At 42.2% G+C, this 27377-nt stretch overlaps 2 pseudogenes; both read left to right on the top strand.

Annotated features, from left to right (window-relative positions):
• Positions 1-8298: 8298 nt before the first annotated feature.
• Positions 8299-14903, top strand: LOC110218550 (small ribosomal subunit protein eS4-like; annotated as a pseudogene).
• A 2544-nt stretch (positions 14904-17447) lies between these two features.
• LOC110218563 (small ribosomal subunit protein uS5 pseudogene) lies at positions 17448-18334 on the top strand (annotated as a pseudogene).
• The last annotated feature ends 9043 nt before the right edge of the window (positions 18335-27377 follow it).

Below are 27377 nucleotides of genomic sequence, written 5' to 3' on the forward strand. Positions count from 1 at the left end.
AAACAATACTATTGAGGAGAAAAAACTGGATCATTTTGAAGAGTCAGATGTGGATGCACAGAAACTTTGCCAATCAACTTTGCTTTTAAAGAGAAATGTTCAGAAATTGGAAGCAAAGCAAGGGAGTAGAAGGTAAGTGCAAGTGTGAAATGGTCTGATATGAAGATTCTGGAGTGCTAAAACTCAGGAAGAATTGAGGATGGCAAGGACAACAACAAAGGCTGGGTTTGGGTTCTTGTGCTTTGTTTTGTTTTACCTACATTGGAAGAAAAGAAAGACGAGCATCTTTGCTTAGGGTGAATGGGATGATGATGATAACTGATAACAGAACAAAGGATACTTTTTCTCTTATTTTTTGTGTTTTTCTGCAAAAGGAAATTACATTTACAGGCAAAAGTCTAAATTACCTCTTGTTCTGGAAATGACAGAACAAAAATGACGAACAAAGTTGAGTCTCGAGAGAAATAAGGAGACAGTACAATATACCTACCTTCCTCTGGTGGATTTAAGTCATGGTGGCTTTCAGAGGACAGTGAAGAGTTTGGTAAAGGAATTGGAATTCATTTGGCAAAAAAGGTTGTCATATGTGGATATAAAGGAATATTACTGCGTTTTAAGAAATGATGATTCTGAAGAATTCAGGGAAACAGGAAGATTTGTATGAACTCAGGCAGAGTGAAGTACGTAGAATCAGGAGATCAATTTACACAAAAGACCACAAAAATGTAATATAAAAGAATATAGAAAGACCTCAGAAATCTGATTAATGTAGTGACCGATAATGATTTCAGAAGAGTAATAGTGAAGCATGCTTCAATCTCTTAGTAGAGAGGTGGTGGACTAGAGGTGCACAATAAGGCATGCACTTTCATGCGTGGTCCATGTGTTTATATGGTTTGCTTGACTTTCCTGTCTTGTAACAAATCAATAGCAATGGGCTTTGAGTTTAGGTAAGCAGAAGAATGCGTCAAAATAAAAAAAAAATGGTCTTAGCCAAGCATGGAGGATAGGGGTGGGAGTAAAGGGGAGAAAATGAGACCTCTGAAAGACTGATAGATGCTGTAAATCTATGCCATTGATCCCATTAGCAGATACCAAGAAAATTTTGTAAAACTTTTAAAAAGTGAATATTGCAAAGGTAAGTTAAGCTGACTGTGCTCATTGAAACATTTGGCCAAATCACCTGTCTTTTGAAAGGATGTGACTGAAAGTATCCTGTTAGAAGCCATTGTGATAGAGGGGAAGGAACACTGGGTTCAGAGTGAGAAGAACTGGATTTTAATCCTATTGGACTTTGATTAAGTCACGTCACCACTCTTGAGCTTCAGTTTCCTTCTCTGTTCAAGAAAGAGATGAGAGAGTAAATGGCTTCTAAGTAATGACCCTTTCCAGTTCATAGCATGATAGGTTTAGAGCTGGAAGAGACTAGAAATCATCTAATCCTACCTCCTCATTTTATAGATGAAAAAACTGAGGTGCAGAGAGCTTGAAAGAACTTGTCCAAGGTCTTACAGTAAGAAGACTTGGTCTGCAAATCCAGGTTGTTCAAATCTTAATCCAATGCTATTTCAACTATCTCAGCTCAGTTCCAGTCAACAAATATTTATTAAAGGCTCACAACTAAAGTCATAGGATCAAAGATTTACAGCTGGAAGGAACCTCTGAGATCACCTAATCCAATACCTTCATTTTAAGGATGAGGAAGCCAAAGCCCAGAGAGGTTGTGGCCTCCCCACAACCACATACGTAGCCGAAGGGCCCAGGGGATACAAGGATAGATGTGACACACGAGTCATGTCTCAGCTCTCAGAGAGCTGACAATCTGATGGGGCAGGACGGAGAAAGAATGAATACCTTTGATGGAAAGGAGAGTGATAGCATTGCAAAGGGCAGCGAGGCAATGGGCTGCAATGGGGGAAATGGCCAGTGGAAGTGCTGTCTGTTGAGGATGTGTGTACACTGGGGCTGGGTGAAGTTGCTTTTGCACGCATAATGGAAAAGCCCAGTTTTGTTCACTTGTCACAACTCCCCCGCTTTGGAGCAGGTGATCTATGCCTTTTGGATTGGTTTCTGAGCTGACATGGGCTAATCACACAGAAGACACACATGGGGACACAGATACTGGGCTGTCCTGGGTGGGGGAGGGGCTGGAGCTAGCTGGCACAAGCTTGCTAGAGCCGTTGGTTAAATATACATCAGAAATCAGCAAATGTTATTAATAGGGGTTCAATTTATTGTTTTGTTGATTATCTAAACTTGAGAAAGCAGTGGAGTAAATGTTAATGATGCAGATGAAACTTAAAAGTGCACGATGAATATATTTTTCCCCCTGGAAAACTGGTTGTTAAACATTTGCTAGCACACTTCTGGATAAGCCTCTGGGTCAGGAGGTAGAACCATCACCAGAGGCCTCCTCTCCACCCTACATCAACATGGAGTCTTGAGCAGATGGCTAGCTGTTGCTTCTTTCTCTGTTCTCTCTATTCTTTCCTGTCTTTGGTGAAGAAATATGGGAGACAAAAACACAAAGCACAAGCACTTATTAAAGCCTTACTATGTTCCTGGCAATGGCAGCTAGATGGTGCTTAGAGTGCCAGGCCTGAAATCAGGAAGACCTGAGTTCAAATCTGGCTTCAGGTACTTCCTAGTTGTATGACCCTGGGTAAGTCACTTAACCCTGTTTGCCTCAGTTTCCTCATCTGTAAAATGAGCTGGAGAAGGAAATGGCAAACCACTCCAGTATCTTTGCCAAGAAAATGACCAAGCAACAACAATGTTCCAGGTACTGTGTGGAGCTCTGGAGATACAAAGAGTGGCAAAAAAAAATGGTCCCTGCTCTCAAGGAGCTCACAATTTAATGGAGAAGGCATGTGAATAATTATGTACAAACAAGAGATAGATAGATAGATTAGATAGATAGATAGATAGATAGATAGATAGATAGATATAGATGGAAGGAGATATAGATGGGAAGGAGGGAGACACAGAGAGAGAGAAAGTAATGATAAATTAGATAAAATCAACAGAGGGAGGGCAGTAGAATTAAGGGAAATCAGAAGTTTCTTGTAGGCGGTGAGATTGGATTTTGAAGGAAGCAAGGGAGGCCAGGAGACAGAGATGAGAAGGGAGAAAATTCCAGGCACTGGGGACAGTCACTGAAAATGCCTGGAGTCAGGAGTTGGGGTGTCTTGTATAAGGAACAGCAAGAAAGCCCAGGTCTCTGGATCAAAGAGTACTTGGTGGGGAATAAAGTGTAAGAAGACTGGAAAGGTAGGAAGAGGCCAACTTACGATGGACTTTGAATGCCACAGTATTTTACATTTAATTCTGAAGTCAATAGGGAACCACTGGAGTTTATTGAATGGAAGAAGGAGGGAAAAGGGGAGACATAGTCAGATCTGCACCTTAGGAAGATTAATTTGACGACAGAGTGGAGGATGGACTGGAGAGTGGGGAGAGACTTGAGGAAAAGAAACCAACCAGTAGAACGTTGCATGAAGTTATGAGGACTTGCACCAATATGGTGGCAGTGTCAGAGGAGAGAAGGGGGCTGATATGAAAGATATCGGGAAGATAGAATAGAAAGGAGTTGGTAACAGATTTGGAGATGGGAGCTAGGGGATGGGGAGAAAGATTGAGGAGTTGAGGATGACACATAGGTTGTTGAGCATAGGTGAACGGGAGGATATGGTGCCCTAGCTAGTAATAGTAAGTTTAGGAGGAGAGGAAGGTTTAGGAGAAAAGAGAATGAATTCAGTTTTGGACTTGGAGGTCACTTCCAGTTTAAGAATATTACAATTAGGCAGAAGCATCTTCTGATGTCTTTGGTGAAGCATATTTTGCTTGTCTCCCTCCATACAGAAATGGAAGACTGAGGATGAAAAGAAAACATAAATGTTTCAGTGATGCTTGGGCTGCTGAAATCCATGAGTGTTTCCAGAAGCAGTGCTGAGTAGGAAGAAGCCAGACCCAGCATGGTTCTGGGAATCCGCCCTACTGACAAACTGAGTGCTGAGGCAGATTTATTTGGCTCTTCATTTCTTGATGTCAAAAAATAAAGACTCAAATGACACCTACTTTCTGCTGATGTTCTAGGGCTGCTGAGTCGTTTCAGTCGTGTCTGACTCTTTGGGACCCCTTGTGGGGTTTTCTTAACAAAGATACCACAGTGGTCTGGCATTTTCTTCTCCAGCTTATTTTACAGATGAGGGAATGAGGCAAACAGGGTTAAATGACTTGACCAGGGTTACACATCTAGTAAGTATCTGAGGCCAGATTTGAACTCAGGTCTCCCTGACTCCATGGCAGGTGCTGCATTTACTGTGCCACCAAGCTGCCCCTTCTTGATAGAGGGCCTAGGTTCAAATACATCTTTTGATACTTACTACCTCTGTGACTTTAGGCAAATAATTTACCCTCCTTGACCCTCTGTTTTTTCATCTATATGTAACAGCCCCACAGGGACTATTTCCCCAACTCCCACCAGACTGGAGGCTAATTTTCCCCTTGTACATTTAAGATCCTCAGGGAGAGTGAGCCAAAAGTGAGCATATGTGGCCAAAGAGTAAACTCACATCTGATTTATATTATACATTGCATAGGAGCAAGGATCTTGCTTTTCCTTTAGGTGGTCACTGAAGACATGGGGTGGGGCTGATTTATGACCAGAATAAAGAAAGACAACAGACTATGTTTCTGTTCCTGCATCTCTCCTCTCTTGCCATGCATCTTTGGCTAATTCACCGATCAGTTTAAGAATTCAAGTTCCTGTTTCATCCCCCAGCCAGAGATGTCCAAAGGAAGAGCCAACTAATACCTGCTTACAGCTACTTTCAGTAGTAAAGCACAGTGCAAAGACTGCTGTGGTCCTGTGTCCACAGCCTTCCAGTACCAGTAGCTAGGGCCACTTAATCTCCCACCAACAGGCTTAGTGGGCTCCAAGTTCTAGGATGGACACAGCTCCAGAAAAATGAAATATAAAGACTCTTGGGGGGAATAGTACTTTGCAGCTTGGGACCAAGTCAGCCTTGCAGCAGGTCCTGCTTTGAACTATTACTTAAGTTCTAACAATTGGTTTCTTGTCTTCCCCCCCCCCATTTTTGTCACAGTTATTGGGTACTTCTCTTAGTGCTTTGTGCCTGAGCGACCCAATTCCTCACTAAGGCAAATTCCTCAATTTATCTGCACCCTTGGTTCCATTCTCTCTGTCCCATTATATCTCCTGTCCCTCACACTTAGAATACATTCCCTTTTAACTTTCACCTCTTAGGATCCCTATTTTCTTCAAAGGTAAGTTCAAACACCACTTCTATGTGAGGTCTTTCCTGATCTCCTCAGCTGCTGTTAACATCCGCCCCTTCACATGACATTAAATTTTTTTGGATGTAACAAGTAGAGCTACTATGGAACCCTAAAGTCTTAAGTGTAGCACTATACCTTCTCCCTTTCTTCTAAGGGGGCTCTTTTGCCCTGGACCCATGTGCACAGTAACTGGGTTCAGTCCAGGGGGACCTTAACCTCTAATGAGAGAGGTTAAAGTTCCTTTCTCACATTCTTTGGTTATTTCCCACCCCATCCCAGAGCCCCCAGGGAAAATTTCTTAAATCTTAGGTTTGGCACATGTGAAGGGTCTCCTAAAGTAAGGGTCAGGGTGAGAAGGGTAGAAAGATACTCAATGTACAATATAAACCAGATGTTTGTTATTGTTCAGTGATGTCTGACTCTTCAGGACCTCTTGTGGGGTTTTCTTGGCAGAGACACTGGAGTAGTTTCACCATTTCCTTCTCCAGATCTTTTTTCAGATGAGGAAACTGAGGCAAACAGGGTTAAATGATTTGCCCAGAGTCACACAGCTAATAAATGTCTGAGGTTGGATTTAAACTCAGGTCTTCCTGACTCCAGGCCTGGCACTCTATTCTCTGCACCACCAACCTGCCACATATGTTTTCATATGTTTTCACTATTTCTCTCTCAAGCATGAATGCCTTTCTTCTTACATGTAAAGACAGACCCTATAACCAGACTTAGTATTTAAGATTTATCCTCTCTGGCAATCTTATTTAAATGCAAAATATCCATGTGATATAAAGTATAGATTATCTTTCCCATTTTACAGGTAAGGTACTGCCCCTTTATTATATGGACATTCTATTTACCGAAAAGGACATTTTTTGCGAAACACAGAGAAATGAACCTTACGGAGAAATACAAACACTTGTGAGAGAACCCTGGAGAAAAACAGTCTCACAGATAAAAGCAATAGAGGCAAGAAGAAAGATGCATAAAGTTCTAAGAAGACCAGAGTGAAAACATGCTCAGAGGCTATTATTTTGATTGATTAAAGATGGCTTACATTGCTTTCCAGTGTCTAATTTAGATATGACCGTTTTTAGGACTTGGGAGGTGTTTTGGTAACAAATTGAATCAAAGAATTGTTTTGGAGCTACAGGACTATTTTCTATTAACTATGTCATTTCTGATAGAAATGTGGATTTGGGGTTTCTCAACTGAAGATAGAGGTGGATGATTATATAAAGAGGCCATGATTTGAGGCATTAGATGCCGGTTGAAGAGATTCAGAGAAGTTACTTAAAGAAGACTGAACACAGAGATTTATGGAGCAAAGAAAGCAGAAGAAGAGAAGCTGAGAGGTGACAGAAGCCAATGGTGCTGAAACTTGACAGAAGGTGAGCACTGCCCAGACCAGATGACTAGTGACAGACAGGCTTTGCGGATGAGGTAGGTGCTGGTCCAGTTAGAGGAAAGCCCTGATGCTGAGAGCTGACTGGAGAAAGCAACATTGTATTTGAAGAACTTCCTGGAACAAGGCTACCTTGCTCTCTAGCACCATTTTCACCTCTAGAGAGGGGAAACCTCTCAGAGACTTGCCTGTGTTGCCTTTTACTGTCCTTTATAGTGGGGGAAAATTATTCAAAGGTCACAGAGAACAGAACTGAGTAATTTTGTAGATCCCAGAATGAAAGGGAGCTGATTTTTACTGAAAAGCTGCTTTGGTATATAGCTAACAGAGCAGACCTGGGAAGCTCTGCACACCCCAGACTTAGTATTACTATTAGCAAAAAGAGCTTAACACTGCTTCATCCAGCGGGAGTAGCAGAGAAGCATCATCATCCTGAAAGGCCCAGAAGAGGAGTGGTCTTTCCCAGCAGGTGATGCGTAGTTCAGATTGTTCTCTAAAGAGACCACAAGACATCCAGGCCAGCTTTCCAGAGTTGTGAATTGCCCCAGGCACATCGGTTTCTTTATTTGCATGTCTCACTGCTAAGTTTCTGAAGGTTTGCACCAACTTCCCCCTTCCTGCAGATACCGTGTACTTTGATGGCATTGGGGCTCAGGTTTTTGGGTGGACTTTTATATTTTATTATTCTTGTTGTTGCCTTCTATTTAGTAAATGCTTCGTGTTAAGTGAATGTCATTGATACTGATTTGACTTTTTAAATTTTTATTTATTTTAAAAGCATTTATTATTTTTTTCTCCTAATGCCCCCCAGTTGAATTATTAAAAAAAAAAGTTCCTCATAACAAGTACAGATAGTCCAGAAGAACAGTTCCCACATTGTCCATGTCCAAAAATATGTGCACCATTCTGCATTTTACGTGCATCACCTTTCTGGCAGGAGGCATGTGGTGTGCTTCATATTCAGTCCTCTGGATTAATAATTTATCATTTCATTGACTAGAATTCTAAAGTCTTTCAAAGTTGTTTTTCTCTATAATGTTTTCATCCAATAAGTTGTTCTCCTAGTTCTGCTCACTTCACTCTCCATCAATTCATAGAGAGCTTTCCAGTTTCTGCTGAGATTGTCCATTTTATCATTTCTTATGGCATACTATAATTTGTTTAGCCATGCCCCAATAGGTGATCACCCTCCAGTTTTTGGCTTCTATAAAAAGGTATTCTCTAATTAATTTTGTACATACAGGTCCTTTTGCTTTGTTCTTTGATGTCTGAGGTATAGGCTCAGCCATAGTTTAACTCAAAGAATGTGCACAATTTGGTAACTTTTGGGGCCATAGTTCCAAATAACTTTCTAGAATGGTTGGACTAATGTGATTTGTGCAAAAGGTAAATACACTGGTAGGGGCTCAGGAGCTACAGGCATGAGTGTAGAAGTGAATGTTCCCCAAACCAGAGTTATCACAAGGATCCTGTGAATGAATTGTAGCTGCATGGTTGCCCTTCTGGGGAGCCACCATGACCTGCTAGCCATAGATGCTGGTGGGATGAATGAGCTAGCCCCAGCCTAGGAAAAGAGAGACCTCAGAGAAAGTTAGGGAATGGTACCACCCCAGACACATCTGTACTACCGACAGGTAAAGAAACTGAGACCAACTGGTTCTCTCCAGGGGTATTAAAAAGCAAAATGACACAGAGAATCATCTATAAAGACAAGACTAGAAACAAGTCCCCCCCTTTCCCATGCTTCTTTCCTCTATAAACTCCCAAATAATGCTAGTGTAGACATGCTCCTACATCCAAACAAGATAATAACTAAGTCATTTAGGTTTAAAAACAGCTATGTAATAAATTTTCAGATAAATGGTCCCTCCTTCTTAAAGTTTAACTATGGAGTGTGACCATGGTTAATAATAGTGAAGAAGTTAAAATTGTCTAAGCTTAAAGTACCCTTATTTAGCTCTACATGGGTCTCTTGAAATAAAAGATTTAAATAAGTAAGGAAAACTGTGAAAAAAATTTTTAGCAGATGGAAGCTTCTCTTTCCTTTGACAGGTTGAATTAAAATCATGCAAATGAACATGTCATTGAAGGCTTTCTTCCCACTGCCATCCTCATCCCCACAGACTCTAACATGCTAAAATTGGATTTCTCTGGGAAGAATCTAAATCTGGCCTTGCACACACAAAAATGCAGCAACTATTCAAAGAAGGAGAGTAGGCTCTGCTTTCTCTTCCCTGTGGACATGGAGTCATTGGGTTTCACCAAAGATAATGAAGCAAAACTAAGAATTGTAAATCTTGTAAACCTGACCAGATCCCACATGAAAAGACAAGACAATAAATGATATTTTAATTCACAACACCAGACCAGCTCTTTCTTTGTCTGCTTCCACCCCTGTCACTTCTTTTCTCCCATCTCTTCTGCTTTGATTTTCTATACCACTTGGTGAGTGCCTTCTTAAATCCTATCTTAATTTTTAGTTGTCTATACTGCACAACTTAGCACTTATCACATATTATTATATATGTAATATATTATATAGCACATAATTACATGATATATGTTATATTTAATATACTATAACATAATAATATATCATACATTAGTAAATATGATTTGTTATATATGGCTATTTACTAATTGCTTAGTGTGTTCATCTCATCTCCCCCGAACCAATTACAACCTTCTTGAGGCCAGAGATGCTCTCAAGGGTCTCTTGTAACCTGCATAGCAGCTAGCACAAGGCTAGGCATAAAGTAGTTGCTTAGTCAATACAAGTAATCCCACCTTTCCCCTTTCACATTTCAGCATTTCACCTCTCCACGTCTGCGGCACGCATAACGAAGAGCCATATCCTCCTACCCCCGAAGCAGCCAGACGTACACCTGTCCTAATAATTGTAAAAGAGATTTTTTGAGGGTCTGTCTGTTGCTGTTTTTTTTTTAATCCAAACTAATGACCAGCTAATTTTTTCCAAGGGTTTCCAAATGAAGCTCTCTATAATGTATTCAACACTGTTACTGCTATTATAATGTTATTTGCATCTTTCTGCTATGAGCTGCATAGGGGAGGGCTGAAGAGAGGACACTTGATCAAGATTTATGACTAATGCTGGGGCAGCTAAGTGGCATGGTGATTAGAGAGCCAGCCCTGGAGTCGGGAGGACCTGAGTTCAAATTTGGCCTCAGATACTTACTAGCTGTGTGACCCTGAGCAAGTCACTTAACACTGCTTGCCTTAGTTTCCTCAACTGTAAAAAGAGCTGGCAAACCACTCCAGTGTCTTTGCCAAGAAAGTCTCAAATGGCCTCACGAAGAGTTGGACATGATCGAAACAATTCAATAACAACAACATCTCTTCTAAGTAATTTTATTTTGGAAGAAGGGGTATTTCAAGCGTAGTCATAAGACAGAGTATATTCTGTAGAGACATACATGACTTCCTGTGGTCTCTGGAATCTGGGGGAAAGGAAAGGAATAAACATTTATTATACAGACCTGTTATGTGCCAGACATTGTGCTGAGCACTTTACAGATGTTATCTTATTTGATCCTGCTTTGAATCACATAGAAACTCTTCTGTTTAGCTTCTAAAGCCCTGTGTAATCTGGCCTCAACCCATCTTTCCAGCCTGATTGTACATTACTCTTGCTCCTCCAATCTGCAATCCAGCTACAGCAGCCTTCTCTCTCATCTTCATACCCACCATTCCATTTCTCGCCTCCATGCCTGCCCTCTATTGGCTGCTCCCCATGCCTGAAATGCACTGTCTCCTCACCTGTGTCTCACAGAATCCCTTTTTTCTTTCAAGACTGTTCAAGCATGTGAAGCCTGTGATGATTACCTCGACTGCCAGTGCCCTCCCTTTCAAACTACCTTATATTCAATGACTTTGTATTCATTCTGTGTATACTTACTTAGGTCCTTCTTCCCTCTCCCCTCCCATTAAATTTTAAAACACTCCAAGTGGAAAATATTCCATTCTTTGCATTGGTAGCTCCAGTGCCTACCATGGTGCCTGACACATAGTAGGCACTCAATAAATACTTGTTGAGCATTTGATGTGGTGGTCTGCCTCAACCTTCTTCAGCGGAGTAGGCAAAAAAAGTGGCATAACTGAATAAAAAGAGATTAAATACTTATTATGTGCCCAGCACTGTGCAGAACTAGTTAAGACATTCACACATGAGACAATGACTTAACAGCAGAATTAAGTACTGTAAGAATTGTTTCGTGCTTATGTAACAAGTGTGGTGTTGGTGGAAAATCTCTTTAGGATTCTCTTCCTGTTATTCCCCAAGAGTCTAGTTGGGAATTGGGTTCATACTCTTGGCTCTGCCCCACCCACTGGAAACAGCTTATGCTGAAGTCCAACCTGAAGAGTCATTTAGATCTCATATTGTGATTTTTAAAAATAGAACAATTTACTTGAAATGCAAGCACTGTGAATAAAGAAAATAGAACAACAAACACTCCCTAAACTCTGAGCAAATGACCTTAATTCCTTCAAGCACCCCAAGGATAGAAGGTTGTGAGTTTTGCCCCAGTCCCACCTCAGTGCTCAGACCTAGCCCCAAGGACTATCTAGAGGAATCCACAAACATTGAAATAACACCTTGGTCCATCACTACAGGAACGTACATCTTCACATCTGGGTTACCAGAACATATAAGAACATCAGAAATGTCTTTCCATATGTTGGTCATCTCTGAGACATGCATATCCATCTCAGATGTATATCATCTAAGAGATGAGGAATCAATTGCTTGTGTTCCTGCTGAGGATGAGGTGAAGTCTGCCTATCGGCTGCAAAATGGATATAATAATGGCCACGGTCATTGTGAAGATAAGATGAGCTAATATTTGTGAAGTGCTTAGCACAGTTCTTGGCACAAAGTAGGTGCTTAATAAATGTTTGTTTTCTTCCTTCCTCCAGCTGGAAGATTGAGGATTTCCTGGAAATGTTGAGTTCCTGGAGAGTTCTATAATCCAACTTTCTAGAGGCAGAAGGTAAAATTTTTGGCCATTGCCAGCCTCTTGGAGAGAAGAAACTGGAATCCCAGCCTACCTGGGAGAAAAGCAGGCATTCATGAGGTCATAGATGTAGAGGTGAAAGGGGCCTGTCTGGTCCAAATCTCATTTTACTGAGGCCAAGAGGGGCTAACTAACTTGCCCAAGGCCACACAAGTGTTCTGGTCAAGGATAACCTCTTGGGGAGAAGATTGTGCTTATGGGACCAGAGTTGTAAGAGCAGCATGGAACTAAGTCAAAACATGGGGGAGCAAAAGACTTGGATTTTGTCCTCTGCTGTTAATGTGAGTTCTTTAGATCATGCAGTTCCAATGGAAAGGCAGTTGGCTTTCTAGCGGTCTGCAGTCTTAAACTTATTTTCCTTCCCTGCAGTTTCCAAACCCTTGAGATGGTAACATAAGGGTAGAGGACTAGGATAGTGGGGCTGAGGGAGGAGGGGAGTGGAAACTCACTGAAAGGTTGGTAGGAGTAGAGCTGATGCATTCACTCTGTGAGTCCAGGTGTGATGTTAACTGAAAGAGGTCTTTGAACAGTTAACAAAAGGATGTTTACTTACTTCTACCTGAGCAAAAATAAACAACAAAGATACAGTGGCACTAGCTTCTTTTCTTTATAGGGAAACTTGTCTATTTAGCAGCATAGGGTGTGGTGACTCATGAGGTGTCATTGGGCTCCAATGAGATAATGGATTAAAGTACTTTGCAGACCTTAAAGTGTTCTGTAAATTATAATTTTTTTTATCATTATTGTTACTATTATTACTAGCCTACAGTCACCCAGACCTCCAGTTTGGTGATGACCTCATTCAGCCTTTTACTGTACTCCTGATGAGTTCAGCCAATGCTTCTAGAACAAGGTGGGTGTGCTGGGAAATATTTAACAACCTGTTGGGGGTCTTTGGGGGCAGAAATAGATGCAGATGCACTTTTAAGTTTACTCTGCATTATCAACACTTTCTTAAGTCTAGACAATCAACAAAGCAATAAATCTAGCTGTGGTTTGTAGTATTGCTGGTTTCCAAAGTGTAAATGGTCACATTAAAAATTTCACAGTCCAGTTAGATACTGGTTTTCAGACATCCACCAGGTCGGAGGGGCACTGACTTCCATGTGGGTGGGATCTTTTATGCCCCAAGCTTATCAGGAAGTCAAGATAACACATCTAGAGGCTACCAGAAAGCTTCTTATATCTCACCCCCAGGCAAACTAAACCTCACCTTAGTCACCTTTTAGGAACAATCTAGTCTAACCCCCGTTAATGAAGGAAGAACCTGGTACATATTGGTTCTATCACAAATGTCAAGGAGTTGTTCATCTTTTTGTTTTTCAGTTGTGTCTGACCCCGTTGTAGTTTTGTTGGCAAAGATATTGTAAGTAGTTTGACATTTTACAGATGAGGACACTGAGGCAAACAGGGTTAAGTGATTTGCCCAGGATCACACAGCTAGTAAGTGTCTGAGGCCAGATCTGAACTCTGGGAGATGAGTCTTCCTGACTCCAGGCCCAGCATGCACTGTGCCACCTAGCTGCCCCAACTAGTCTCCCCAAATTAATTTCCCTTGTAAGGGGAGTCCAAGCTACATGTTACTGTTATGAGTCTAAGGGGTTATATAGGGCACGAAGTGACTGTGGAACTAAATGTATGGGGAGAAGGAGTAGCTGAGCTGTTTATGGGCAACTGAGTCCTTTATTCATTTTTTCTAATTTCTGTGGACTGACCTTGAGCACTTGCCTCTACCTACATCTGTGGAGAATTAGGCATGAACTATATTCCAACCACATTTTGAAAATTCCCAAAGGCAACTTTTGGTGGGTACAAAACAAGTTAAAACAAAATAAGATTTGATGGGCTGCCCCAGTCACTCATAAGCATTTATTTATTAAGTCCTTACTGTGTACCAAGCACTATGCTAAGTGCTAGGGACACTATAAATAGATAAAACAGATGATAGATAAAAAGGGAGGAGCTTATATTTTAATAGAAGGAGGCAATTTACACATACATCAGTACCTACAAGATAAATACTGATTAGATGGGAAAATAGCCTTTGAAGGGGAGTCACTAACAGCTAAGGGTGGGGGTGGGGAAAGGAGAAACGTCTCCTGGAGGAGATGATGCTTGAGCTGAGTGTAGAAGGAAGCTAAAGATTCTCAGAGAGGAGGTGAAGAAAGAAAGCATTCCAGGAACGGAGAACAGTCAAGAGTGTCAGGAACCAAGAGTATTAAGTTCGAAAGACAATAAGTAGAATAATAATATTGGGATGTGGCCTTTGTGGGGAGGAGCAATGTGATAAAAGACTGGAAAGGCAGGAAAGGGCCAAGTGGTAAGAATTTTAGATGCCAAACGCGGCGTTTCTATTTGATCCTAAAGTTAATAGAGATCAAATATAACATTGTAGTTCATTGCAGAGGGAGTGAGATGATCAGATCTGAGCTTAAAGAAAATTATTTTTGCAGTTGGGAGAGACTTGAGGCAGAGAATCCAATTAGAATGTTCTGTCTTTTCCCCAGCACGGTGCAGCTCATGGTCCCAAAAAGCAATTGAAGCTACTGGTCATTTCTAAGCATTGTACTGTGGACAGATTAACAGGGGTATTTTCTCCTAGACCATCCACAGATCACCCCCACCCCAACTCCAGCAACTGAGAAAGTGCCCCTGACTCATTATCTTCCTCTAGAACTGATTCAAATATTCCCTGAGAGGATATGAAGTTAATTAAGAAGATCAGCATAAATTGAAGGCAAGGTCTACATGAACATGACCTCCCCTGCAGGCATTATGGATGTCATCAGCATTAAGAAAACAGGTGAACATTTCCATCTGGTGCATGACGCCAAGGTCTGCTTTGCTGCTCATTGCCTTGCAGCTGAGGAGGCAAAGAAGAAATTGCACACAATAAGAAAGACCTCTGTGGGAATGAGAGGCATCTCCCATCTCGTGAACATGATGCCTGTACCCTTCAATACCCAGATTCTCTCATCAGAGTGAACCATTCTGCTTTATTTGGAGACTGGTAAGATTGTCTATTTCAAGTTTGATACAGGGAACTTATGTATGATGAATAGTAGAGTTGATTTGGGTCTGATTGGTTAATCACCAACAGGGAGGGACATTTGGGCTCCTTCTCTGTGTTTCATGTGGAGAAAGAAGTTGGAGGAGGAGAAGGCTATTGAAACAGTAAGGACAAGAAATGATAAGGGTCTCTATTAGGGTGGTATCTTAGTAAGTGGAGAGAAGGGGACATATATATGAGAAATGTGGCAGAGAAAAAAATTACAAGCTTTGGCAACTGATTGAACATGTGGATAAGTGAGAAAGGTGAGTCAAAAATAAAATTGAGGTTCCAAACGTGGGCAACTGGGTTGGTGATGATGAAGGGAAAAGGGAAGGTCAGACTTAGGGTGAGTTTTGGGGAAAAGGAAATGAGTTCTGGTTTAGATATGTTGTGTTAGATATGCCTACAGGACATCTAGTTGGAGATGTACAATGGATAGTTGGTGAGATGGGACTAGAGCTCAGGAGAGAGACTAGAACAGTATAAATAGATCTGCTGCATAGAGATGACAATTGAACCTACAGGTGATAACGAGATCACCAAACGAGAGAATATAAAGACTGAACCCCAGTCCAGCCAGACCCAGAGCTTGGGTTACTGGGTCATAGGAAGCTCCTCCATTAACATCTTCCTCCCTTGCCTCTTCATGGTATGGAGGTGATTCTGAATTTTTAAAGACCTAATTGACATAAGAGAAAACATCACGGCAAATTCTATCAAAATGCTAAAGATTTGCATCCAGGTCCAGCAAAGGACAAAGTGTGGGTCATCCAAAGACTAGCCGAGCTGAGCTCAGAGAGACAATGGCCCAGATGATCTCTAGGGTGGGCTATGATTTTCATTTCAACCATTTGCTTAATGGTGTCGTTTCTAGGAATGCGTCATGGGGAAAGCGTGAGGATTCACAATCTCTTCATTCTTCCTTGTCAACTACTATTTCCTTCTTCTGTCAGTGTGCCTGACTCTAGTAACTCTTCCTATCTATCTTCCAATTTGGTTTTTCTAGTCTGCTATGCACCAGGAAATCAGATAACCAAGCTGGTTAGAATGATATCTCAAATATGAGTTATTCAGGATTGAATGATTGACCAAGGACCTCTCCCATGAGTAAGCTGCCTAACTTGAGGGCACGGCTTCCTGACAGTTGAGGTTGCTACAAGTATGACCTCTAAATAATTGAAATGTTACTGTATTTAATTTCGACTTCCTCTCTCCCATTATTCTCCTTTCCATCCCTGTCTCCTGCCATGCCAGTAAATTGAATTTGGCTTATTCATTTCAATGCCTGGAGCCCTAGAACACTGCCTACTGTGGATTGAGGGGGTGGATGGGATGGAACAGGATGGGGGAATAGATGAGTTTAGCTAAGCACTGGGACATAAATAGATTTGCACAGGCACACATTTCTATTTTTTAATTGCAGATTTCAGTCCAACATGAGTTTGGTTTTATCAGATGGCATTACCATATGAAATCATCTTTTCCCTTAAATAAATGTTTTGTATCCTTCTTAAAGGGTACACTATTTTAAAACACTCAGTTCAAACTCTGTGACTCCATGTATTTAATTGAACATTTTTAAAGTACCTGCTACAAACAAGTCACTGTACTTTGATATAAAGACAAAAATTTTTAAAAAAAATCTCCCCACAATTTCCCTCCTTTACCCAAATCATCATGTTCAGACCCCATGGGAACAGCTAGGCCATGGGAAGACCAGCAATTGGGAATGATCTCCCCTCTTCCTTTCCCTTCCTCTCCTTCCCAGTGCTCAGGCCCTATCAGGGCTGTCAGTTTGGAATGATATGATTGCCGTTATGTATTTGGGTAGGATGGAAGTCCTTTCAGGGAGATGGAGGACTCCTGGGTCTGACCATTTGTCTAGCCACTATATCCTCAAGTCTTCTGAGACATATCACCCACCCTGCAGGCCCTCACACACTCCCATTTGACTTCGTGCACCCTGAGGACTTTGGGGCCTTCTATCCCCAAGCAATTAAAATATTTAATGTGTTGTGTCTCCCCCAATTAGAATGTGAGCTCCTTGAGAGCAGAGACTGTCTTTGTATGTCCAGAATTTGACACAGTGTTTAATAACCATTTTTTCATTCATACATACATTTTCCTGAGGAGAAAAAACATATATACAAATAAACACACATAAGGTAAGACAAGGAAGGAGAAACCACTAATAACTGGGGGAGGGGTCCACAAAAGGCTTCAGATGGGAGGTGGAACAGGAGCTAAACTTTGAAGGGCAGTAAGGATTCTAAGACAAAGAGGTGAGATAAGAACTCAGCCTAAGTGTTCAGGATAGCCGATGTGAAGGCAGGGGAAGCTAGGTGGTACAGTGGATAGAGTGCCAGGCTTGGAATCATCTTCCTGAGTTCAAATCCAGTTCAAATCCAAATCATTACCTGTGTGACTCTGGGCAAGTCACTTAACCCTGTTTGCCTCAGTTTCTTCATCCGTAAAATGAGCTGGAGAAGGAAATGGCAAACCTCTCTAGTATCTCTGCCAAGAAAACCCCGAAAGGGGTCACAAATAATCAGACATAACCGAAACAACTCAGCAATAACAATGTGAAGGCACAGAAAAGGGAGATAGACTACCAAGTTCAAAGAAGAGAGAACAGGTGGCTTCTACTTCTAGCGAACACCAAATGGCGGCTGACGCCGGTGCTGCAGGAGGAGCGGGAGGCCCCAGGGGCCTCGGAGTTGGAGGCCGAGGTGGCTTCCGCAGTGGCTTCGGCAGTGGGGGCCAAGGTTGAGGTCGGGGCATGGTTGAGACCATGGCCGCAGCCGCGGGGCCTGGGGAGGAAAGGCCGAAGACAAGGAGTGGGTTCCTGTCACTAAGCTGGGCCAGATAGTCAAGGAGATCAAGTGAAGATCAAGTCTTTGGAAGAGATCTCTCTTTTCTCCCTTCTTATCAAGGAGTCTGAGATCATAGATTTCTTCCTGGGATCTTCATTGAAAGATGAGGTTCTGAAGATAATGCCTGTTCAGAAACAAACTAGAGCTGGACAACGTACCAGGTTCAAAGCTTTTGTGGCCATTGGTGACTACAATGGCCATGTTGGCCTGGGTGTCAAGTGCTCCAAGGAAGTGGCCACAGCTATTCGTGGTGCTGTCATTCTGGCCGAGCTGTCCATCATTCCTGTGAGATGTGGCTACTGGGGGAACAAGATTGGCAAGCCTCGCACAGTTCCCTGCAAGGTCACTGGGCCATGTGGATCGGTTTTGGTGTGCCTGATCCCCGCCCCTAGAGGTACTGGCATTGTCTTGGCTCCTATGCCCAGGAAGCTCCTGATGATGGCTGGAATTGATGACTGCTACACCTCTGCAAGAGGCTGTACTGCTACTTTGGGCAACTTCACTAAAGCTACCTTTGATGCCATCTCCAAAACATACAGCTATCTAACCCCAGACCTGTGGGAGGAGACTGTGTTCACTAAGTCTCCCTATCAGGAATTCACTGACCATCTTGTGAAGACTCACACTCAAGTGTCTGTCCAGAAGACCCAGGCAGCTGCTGTGGCAACCACATAGATGTTTTTTATAAACAAAGAAATTGAACTATGCCTGCTAAATGAGAGAGAGAGAGAGAGAGAGAGAGAGAGAGAGAGAGAGAGAGAGAGAGAGAGAGAGAGAACAGGTCAATTTGCCTGGAATGTAAAATGAGTGAAGAGAAAAAAAAACATGAAATAAATCTGGAAAGGTAAGTTGGAAACCGATTATGGAGGACTTTTAAGTGGCAAGCTGATTTGTCCTAGAGGCAGTAGGGAGCTAAGAAGATTCTTGAGCAGAAAAGTGTCATGTCTTAGAAAGATTATTTTGGAATATGTGTGGAAGATGAATTGGAGAATCTGGAGCCCAGGAACTGAATTAAGAGGCTGTTGTGAAAATCTGGGCAAGAGAGAAGAGTATGAACTAGGCTAGGAGGCTACTTCTCTATGTGGAAGGAGAGAAAAAGACACATGGGACAACTTTTGTGTGTAAACAAGGACTGGCAACTGATGGGATCAGGGGGTTGCTGGAGATGGAAGATGCTAGGCTAACTCCATGTCTGGGGGTGGGGCAGCAGGGGAAAAGAAGATGAGTTCCATCTGAACACACTGAATTTCAGATTCCAATGTAAATGTCCAGCGGGCAGTTGGTGATGCTGAACCGAAGTTCAGGAGAGAGACTAGGTGGCCATAGAGATTTGAGAGTCATCTGCATAGAGATTGAAACTGAATTTGCAGGAATGAATGAGATCACTAAAGGAAAGAGTATAGAGAGAAGAGGGCTCAGGACAGAGCCTTGGTGGGGAGGGACAGAATTTATATTTAGGGAATGAGCAATGGATGTGACCCAGCAAAGGGGACTGAGGAGGAATGTTCAGATAGTAAGAAGAATCAACAGTGTCACATGGAATTTAATAGAGGAAAAGGTATTTAGGAAGTGAGGGTGGGGGGGACATCAGTGCAAAAGACTTCAGGAAAGTCAAGTAGGATAAAGCCTGAGAAAAGGCCATCATATTTAATGGTTAAAAGATCATTGTTAACATTGGAGTGATGTCTCAGTAGAGTGGTAGAATCAGAAGCCACATTGCATGGGATTGAGAAGTAAGGAGGAGGTCGGGAAATGAGTGTAGACAATTTTTTCTAGGACTTGACTGTGAAAGGGGGGAAAGATAAAAGTCAATTTGAGAGGATGACAAGATAAAGTAAAAGCTTTTTTAAAAAATTTTTATTTGTTTTTTAGGATGAAGGAGAACTAGACATATTTGTAGGCAGTAGGAAATGTGCTAATAAATAAGGAAAGATTAAAGATAAGAGAGTGCTAGCAAGGGCAGACTCCCAGAGGAGCTAGGAAGGGATTTTTATCAGACACAAATAGAGGTGAGAATGGGTAATGAAATAGAAGTGTTTGTGGTGTGGAGTAAGGGAGAAGATGGAGTTTACAATGGATGGGTCGGATTTTCTGAGGGAAATGATGATCATAATATTATAAAAATAATAGCTAGCAGCTATATAGCACTTTGAAGCTTATGAAGCACTTTATATGTGTTATCTCATTTAGTAATAACAATAGCTAGCCCTTTAAAGTTTACAGGGGGCCGTAGGTGTTGCCTTAATCGATCTTCACAACAGCACTGGGATATAGGTGCTATTTATTATCTCAAATTATATAGGTAAGGAAACTGAGGCACAGAGAGGCTAAATGGTCATACAACTAGTAAGTGTCTGAGGCAGGATTCAAACTCAGGTCTTCCCCACTCCAAATCCACCACTTTATGCACCATCCTATGCAGTATCTTACGAAGAAGAAAATGAGGTTCCCTGCAGAGGGAAGAATGGGAGGAATGACATATGGGGCTTGAGGAGAGAGGAGGCTTGAAACAATTGCTCCAGGGTTGCAGTAGAAAGTCACTTGTGCTGTAAGGCGACCCCATCTAAGATTAGATGACCTAAATGTGTAGCCGATGGTACGGTTGTAATCTGAAGCTTGGCCATAGGAATGGAAAAGGTCTACGTGATGGATGACTCAGATTTTGGGGGTGGCACAGCGTGGAAGGTGATAGGACGAAGGGGAAATGGATTCAAGGGTGAGGACAGTATATAATTGAAATGGCTAACTTTGGGTCAAGACTGTGAAAGGGAGAAAGTGAAACTAGAGCAGAAGTAATGACTTGGGAGGGGGAAAAAAAGGATGGAGCAATTGCTCCAGGTTGCTGTTCAGTCGTGTCCAACTCTTCATGACTCCATTTAGGATTTTCTTGGTAAAGATACTAAAGTGATTTGGCATTTTCTTCTCCATTTCACAGATGAGGAAACTGAGGCAGACAGGGTTAAATGACTTGCCCAGGGTCACATAGCTAGTACCTGTCTGAGGCTGGATTCGAACTCATGAAGATGAATCTTCATGGTGCTCTATCTACTGCACCACCTAGCTGCCTACATGAGTATAAAAAGATGGAAAGAATGTGAAAGGTAGAAAGCTAGGATGAAGGGGAGCTTGTCGTGTTAATGAAGTTGTATAAAATGGGGGTTCCAGAGGACACAGTGGAAGGGGGATATGTTTTCTGGCTTCTCGGCCCCTAGTTTCAGACTCATTTTAATGAAATATCATTTTGATTTTCTATGAGTTGACCACCTCTACAAGTCAGTATATGGAGTTTTAAAACAAATAAAATCTCAGAGGAATGAGTGGGTATTATAGTCAGAGCCAGATTTATGAATAGAAAGTAGCCACATGCTTTAAGTAGAAGGATGCTAAGGAAGACTGCCTGCCTCCCCAAACCTCCCCCTACTTGCCTATTATATTGCCTGAAATATCACTGCTAGATATTCATGTTGAATGAGTTCTCTTTTAAAATGCAAATATCCCTGAGAAGAAGGGATAAAACTAGCAATTACTAGTTTTACTATGTAGAGAACTGTTCCTTAAATGATTTTATTTTGCTCAGTATTTTTAAATGATGTAGATACTATGTATATCTACATATGCACATATTTTAAACTCATGTCAATCAATAAACATTTATAAGCACCTACTATGTGTCAGGCACTATGCTAAGCACTGGGGATAAAAAAAAAGAGGCAAAAGACTGTATCTGCAGTTGAGGAGCTTATGATCTAATGGATTTATGTTATTAAACAATGTTATGATGTTTTCTATCATATATAATAATTCAGCACTTTTTAAACTGTTGTTCACGATCTCATATGGGGTTGCAGACAACAGAAAAAGGTTTCTGAACCTGCAAGGACCAAAAATTAATTAAAAATCGAATGCACTTCACTGAAGCCTTGGTTCTGAACACAAAGCATGCGCACTTTGCACTGCGCAAGTTCTTAGGCCATGCAACACCAACAAAAGCTGCCGACATGAGAAAAAAGGTTCGTGAGTGGGAAAAGTTTAAGAAGCCCTCTATACGTATCAGAAAAACCCTGAGAAGAATAATGCATCAAGTAAGTTCTAGTTATTTACATGTTAGTGAAGTTGTACATAATTGTACATTCTTGTCTAGCCAGTGGATGGAGTGCTGGACTTTGAGTCATAAGACCTGAGTTCAAATCCTGCTTCATTCTCTTACTAGCTCTGTGACCTTGGTCAAGTCATTTAACCTGTGCAAGTCTCAGTTTCCTCGTCCACAAAGTGGGATTAATATAATACACCTACCTCACAGGGTTGTTGTGAGATGAGGCAAGATATGTAAAGTGCTGTGTGACCCTTAAAGTGCTATGTAAATGCTAGTTATTATCCTCATTTTTCTCTGCTGGCTTCCTGAAGGAATCCATATCTTGGTGGGCAAAGGAGATAAAAAGGGGGACCCTATTGGGGCACGGGCAGGTTCAACATCAACAACCATTTGCTAAATAACAATTCTGTGCAAGGCATTTTGCTAAATTCTGAAAGTTATAAAGAAGTGTAAGGCACTAGTCCTTGTCCACAAGGCCTTTACAATCTAGTCCAGGGGTGTGGAACCTGTGGCCTTCTAGGTCCTCAAGTGTGGCCTTTTGACTGAATCCAAATTCTACAGAATGGATTTGTTCTGTAAGGACCTAGAAGGCCACATGTGGCCTTAAGGCCGCAGGCTCCCCACCTCTGATCTAGACTATTCAGTATTTCAGTGCCTTTCAGGGACAGATAAAACCCAGGGGCCAGGAGAGGTGAGAGGTGGCTAAGGTCAAATTTCACCCATCTCCCAATTTCTTAAGGGTGATTCTGACTTACAGTTGTGAACAAAAACTCCCAAGACCTTAAGAACTGAGGGCCCTTAGGGAACGACCCAGCAAGTCCAAATATTTGTTTGGTATGTCAAAGAGCAGATTGCTGTCCCTACTGCTTGGACCTTCGGTCTCCCTGCTAAACCAGTTCTGGATCTGCTTTCTGGCTATAGCCGCACTGACCGTTTGGGGCACCCACTCTGTCTATCGAGACAAGTGGGATAGAACTAGCCTCTGTCAGAGCAGTAAAAAACCCCTCATTTTGTAACGAGAAACTGAGACTCACAGAGGCTTAGTCTGTCACAGAATGACTTAATGTCAGAACTGGGCCTAAAGCCCAGGTTTCCGGTCCCAGTTCAGTGCTCTTTCCATGACCTATAACTTCTAATCTCACTGGAGCTGAGGGTGGAAGGAGCTAACATCTGGAAGCTTCTTGGAGGCCCTCAAAGGAAAAGAGCTGGAGGAAGACGGCAATCTGTATTTTCCTGTACCCACAGCCTTCCGAGTAAGAAGGATTACAATTATAGTAGCTCATTTAAAACAAAATATTCTTTCAAAGTACTGAAGCCCCACACCCAAAGCCTGTGCAGGGTGTGTCTCTAGTGCCTTCTCTCTCAGATTCCAGAAACTCCCTGGATCTAGTCCCTTTTTCCCCAGACCACATTCATTAACTATAAGCCCTACGCTAGTAATACTGGAAGGGAAAAAAGAGGAGATTATGTCCATGCTCCGGCAGGGCAAGGCATTGGATAGAGCATAGGCCCTGAAGTCAGGAGGACCTGAGTTCAAATACAGCCTCACAGCCTCAGACACTTACTAGTTGTGTGACTGTAGACAAGTTACTTAATTTTCCCATTCAGCTATCAAAGTGATCTTTCTAAAGCATAGATCTGACCATGTCACTCCCCTGCTTGGTAAACTCTAATGGCTCCCTATTACCACCAGGATCAAATATAAAACCACTGTTTAGTTGGCATTCGAAGCCCTTCATAATCTGCCCCCTCCCTCTTCAGTCTTTTTTTTTTTGTAAGGCAGTTGGGGTTAAGTGACTTGCCCAGGGTCACACAGCTAGTTAAGTGTCAAGCATCTGAGTCCAGATTTGAACTAAGGTCCTCCTGAATCCAGGGCCGGTGCTCTATCCATTGTGCACCTAGCTGCCCCCAGTCTTCTTATAGACTGAAGACAAACTTCTGTCCACCACCACCCCTTTCCTTGCCCCACCACTCCCTTTTCCTTCTAGGGACACAAGTCTCCTTACTGCTCTTCACACAAGACAATTCACCTCTGCACTCAGAATATTGGCTGTCCCCCATGCATGGAACACTCCCTCCTCCTCCCAGCCTCCTGGCTTCCTTCAAATCCATCTTCTATAAGAAGCCTTTCTCACTCCCTCTTTATACTAGTGCCTTCCCGCTATTGATTATCTCCAGTTTATTATGTTTATAACTTGTTTATCTATAATTATTTGCATACTATCTCCCCCATTAGATTATGAGCTCCTTGAGAGCAGGGACTGTCTTTTAGCTTTCTCTACATTCCCGGTGCTCAGCACAGAACCTGACAGCCTCAGTTTCTTCATTTATAAAATGGGGATAATAATAGCTCCTGGCTCACGAGAGTGTTTCAAGGATCAAATGAGATGCTGTATGTAAATCTCTTTGCTAACTTTCAAGTGCTATGTGAATGTGAGCTATTATTATGTGATTGATGCTAGGGCATCCTTGTCTGCAAAATGGGGGGGGGGATGTGCCCACTTCTCACAAAGAGCACAGTGCCCTTTGAACTGGGCCCAGCTTCAGAAATTGGACCCTCAATCCCTGGAGGAATTAGTCCACTCATCCTTGGAACTCCTGCCCTGGGTCTGAACTGTCTTGGCTGGTGAGAGAGTGAATGAGTGCGAGCTTGCCCAGCCAGCAAGACGGACCAGGCTTCACACCTCATCCTGCCATCCATAGGGGTCATCATGCCATGAGTTTTCCTGCTGTGTACCCTCCACCTCCCCACCCCGACTTTGCCACCTCTGGCCCTGGGCACAGTAATCAAATGCACACAATTACTGCTTCTGGAAAGGGCAAGTCAGCCAGCTGCCCTGTGGAACAATTCACCAGTACTCCAGCTCCCCACATCAGAAGTCCCTTTCCTTGCTACCAATCTCCTATATGCATTATTTTCCTTTATTGGAATATAATCTCCGTGAGGGCAGTATTTGTACTCCCACTTATTAGTATACAGTGCCTGAAACATAGCAAGCACTTAATTATTCATTCATTCACTTCTGATCTCTAAATCCCTCCCAGGTCTAAATCCTAAAATCCTATGGTCTCTTTATCATGAAGCATTACTTCCTTTTACAATGCAAATCTCCCTGGAAAATAGTGCATGAGCATGAGTAAATCATACTTTAAACTATTATCTATCATATATACCTTAGTGACAATGAGTTTTTCAGATCCTTTATATGTTTTAAATGTTTTATTGGTGCTTTTTTTTAGGTCATTATCACTATCTAATGTCACCCCCCTCCCATTCAGCACCAAGAACAGGGCCCTGTACACATAATGGTAACTTAATAAGTGATTATGGATTAATTGATGAGGCTATTGGACTTCCTATCATTGAATTCCTATTTCAATTCCTATTCCAAACCTAACTTTATTGCTATTCTAATTAACCTGGACTACTGCAGCAACCTTCTAGCTAGTCCCAATAGTGCTTTGCACAGCGTCATTAATTAATGTTTGTCAAATGAATACATGAATGAACTAGCTGGTCTTCCAGTCCCCAGTCTCTTCATCATCCAATCTGCATAGCAGACTAATTTTTCTAAAACACTACTTTCGTCATGGAACTTCCCATGATGAGGAAAATGATCTGGGTCCAGAGTAGAACAGGAAGAGATAAGCAGTCTAGGTGATCTTGGGAAGACGGGCCAGAGCTTTAGTGAGCCCAGGCTTCTTCCTGAAACAAAGACCCATCTCCACAACTCACAGTCATCCAACATTTTTGGAAGAATGTTGGTGTTCAAAATACAGATCTTTATTTCAGGAGGAAGCTCAGCACTACTGAAAGCTCTGCCCACCTACTCTGCTTGCCACTTCCTGCTCAGCTCTGGGCCTAGCTCATCTTCCATCCGCAGTGCACATTCTAGATCCAAGTACAAACAAGGTCTATAGGTTGTCCGTGTAGCTGCCTGTCAAAATCTTGCAATGTTCTTGGTCTTGAGGCAGCTAGGCGGAAAGTGGGTAAGAGTACCTGACCTAGAGTCAGGAAGATCCAAGTTCAGACCCTGACCAGCTGAGCAATGCTGGAAGGTGTTTTAACCTCATCTGTCTCAGTTTCCTCTGCTGTAAAATGGGGGAAATAATAACACCTACTTCCCAGGGCAGATAAAATAAAGATAAAAGGAGGGAATATTTGTAAAGCATTGAGCACAGTGCCTGGTACATAGCTGGTGCTTACTAAATGCTTCTTTCTTTCTCTTCCCCCTCCTTGGTCTTGGTGCAATCAGCATGATGTCATTTGCAAACAGGAACACCTAGAGGACCTCAATATCTATAAAGAATCTCTTTTCTAGGGCAGCTAGGTGGTGCAGTGGATAAAGCTCTGGCCTTGGAGTCAGGAGGACCTGAGTTGAAATCCAGCCTCAGACACTTGACGTTTACTGGCTATGTGATCCTGGGCAAGTCATTTAACCCTGATAAAAAAAAAAAAGATTATCTTTTTTTGACTTGAATTCTGTTGGAGACAAGATCCAAAGTTATGAGACTTGTTTTGTTTATTTATTTTTTAACAAGTACATCAGAATTTGTTTCATGGCAAAGCCCCATCCTCAGCTCAGCAGGGAGGAGGAGCAAATGGAGAGCAAAGAATGTGGCATTTGTGAAGGAATCCCAGGCTTGGCCTGAGGAAGGGACATCAGAAGTGATAAGGTGTATGACCTTGCGTCTGTCACTACTTCTTTCTGTATTTCTTTTCTCATCTAATTTCAGCCATGGCCCTAATTCCCATCCTCTAGGCTCACACCGTGAGGATCGGATGAAATAATGAATATGAAGTCACTTTGGCAATGTAAAAGGACCGCAATGAGGAATGGCTTTAACGCTTGAGGAGTTCGCTCTGCTGGTGAATTTGACAGCACATCCCATATGTTGCATGCTCAGCTGGCCTCAGCATCTAATTAGGCCAAATCAGTTCAGTGTTTCTGGGCCCCAACCAGCCACATATTTTTATGGATAGACATCTGAGCATAGCAGAGCCTTCCATGATGCAGCAGGATGTGATGCCGGGGGTGGCAGTGAGATCAGTCACTGAAGAGAAACTCAAGTTGATGAACCTCTTCCCGCCCTAGACTGACTTTTCCCACCTACTCCCATAGACATCTAGCTATGGTATTGACAGCTGACCCACCTTTTTATTTGAGGGGAGGGGTTCATTTCTCTTTTCATGCATACCTTCTCCCTTTTTCCTTTCTCTTCCTCTCCTTTCCCTTGTCCTTTTCTCTCCCTCTTCTCAACTGTATATGCCTCAGCCTCCCTCCCACCTTTCTCCTTCTCTCCCTTTTTCCCTTCCCCTTCATCACCTCTTCCTTCCTTCTTCACAAGAATCTTTCCCTCTTCCCCTCTGCCTCTTTTCCTGCCTCCCCCTTCCTCTTGATTCCTTTTTTCCCCCCCTAGCATCATAGTATTTAGAGCTAGAAGGAACTTTAGAGATCATTCCATTTAAAATTCTAATTTTACGAGGAGGAAATCAAGACCTGTAGAATTTCAGTAATTTAGCCAAGGACACAGAGGTAGTGAGTTGCCAGATCTCATTTCCAACTTAATATTATCCTCACTGTGCCATACAACATGTTAGAGCATTCATTCATTCAACATTCTT

The sequence above is a fragment of the Phascolarctos cinereus genome, unplaced genomic scaffold (genome assembly GCF_003287225.1).
Source record: "Phascolarctos cinereus isolate Bilbo 61053 unplaced genomic scaffold, phaCin_HiC Scaffold_2;HRSCAF=192, whole genome shotgun sequence".
Lineage (NCBI taxonomy): Eukaryota > Metazoa > Chordata > Mammalia > Diprotodontia > Phascolarctidae > Phascolarctos > Phascolarctos cinereus.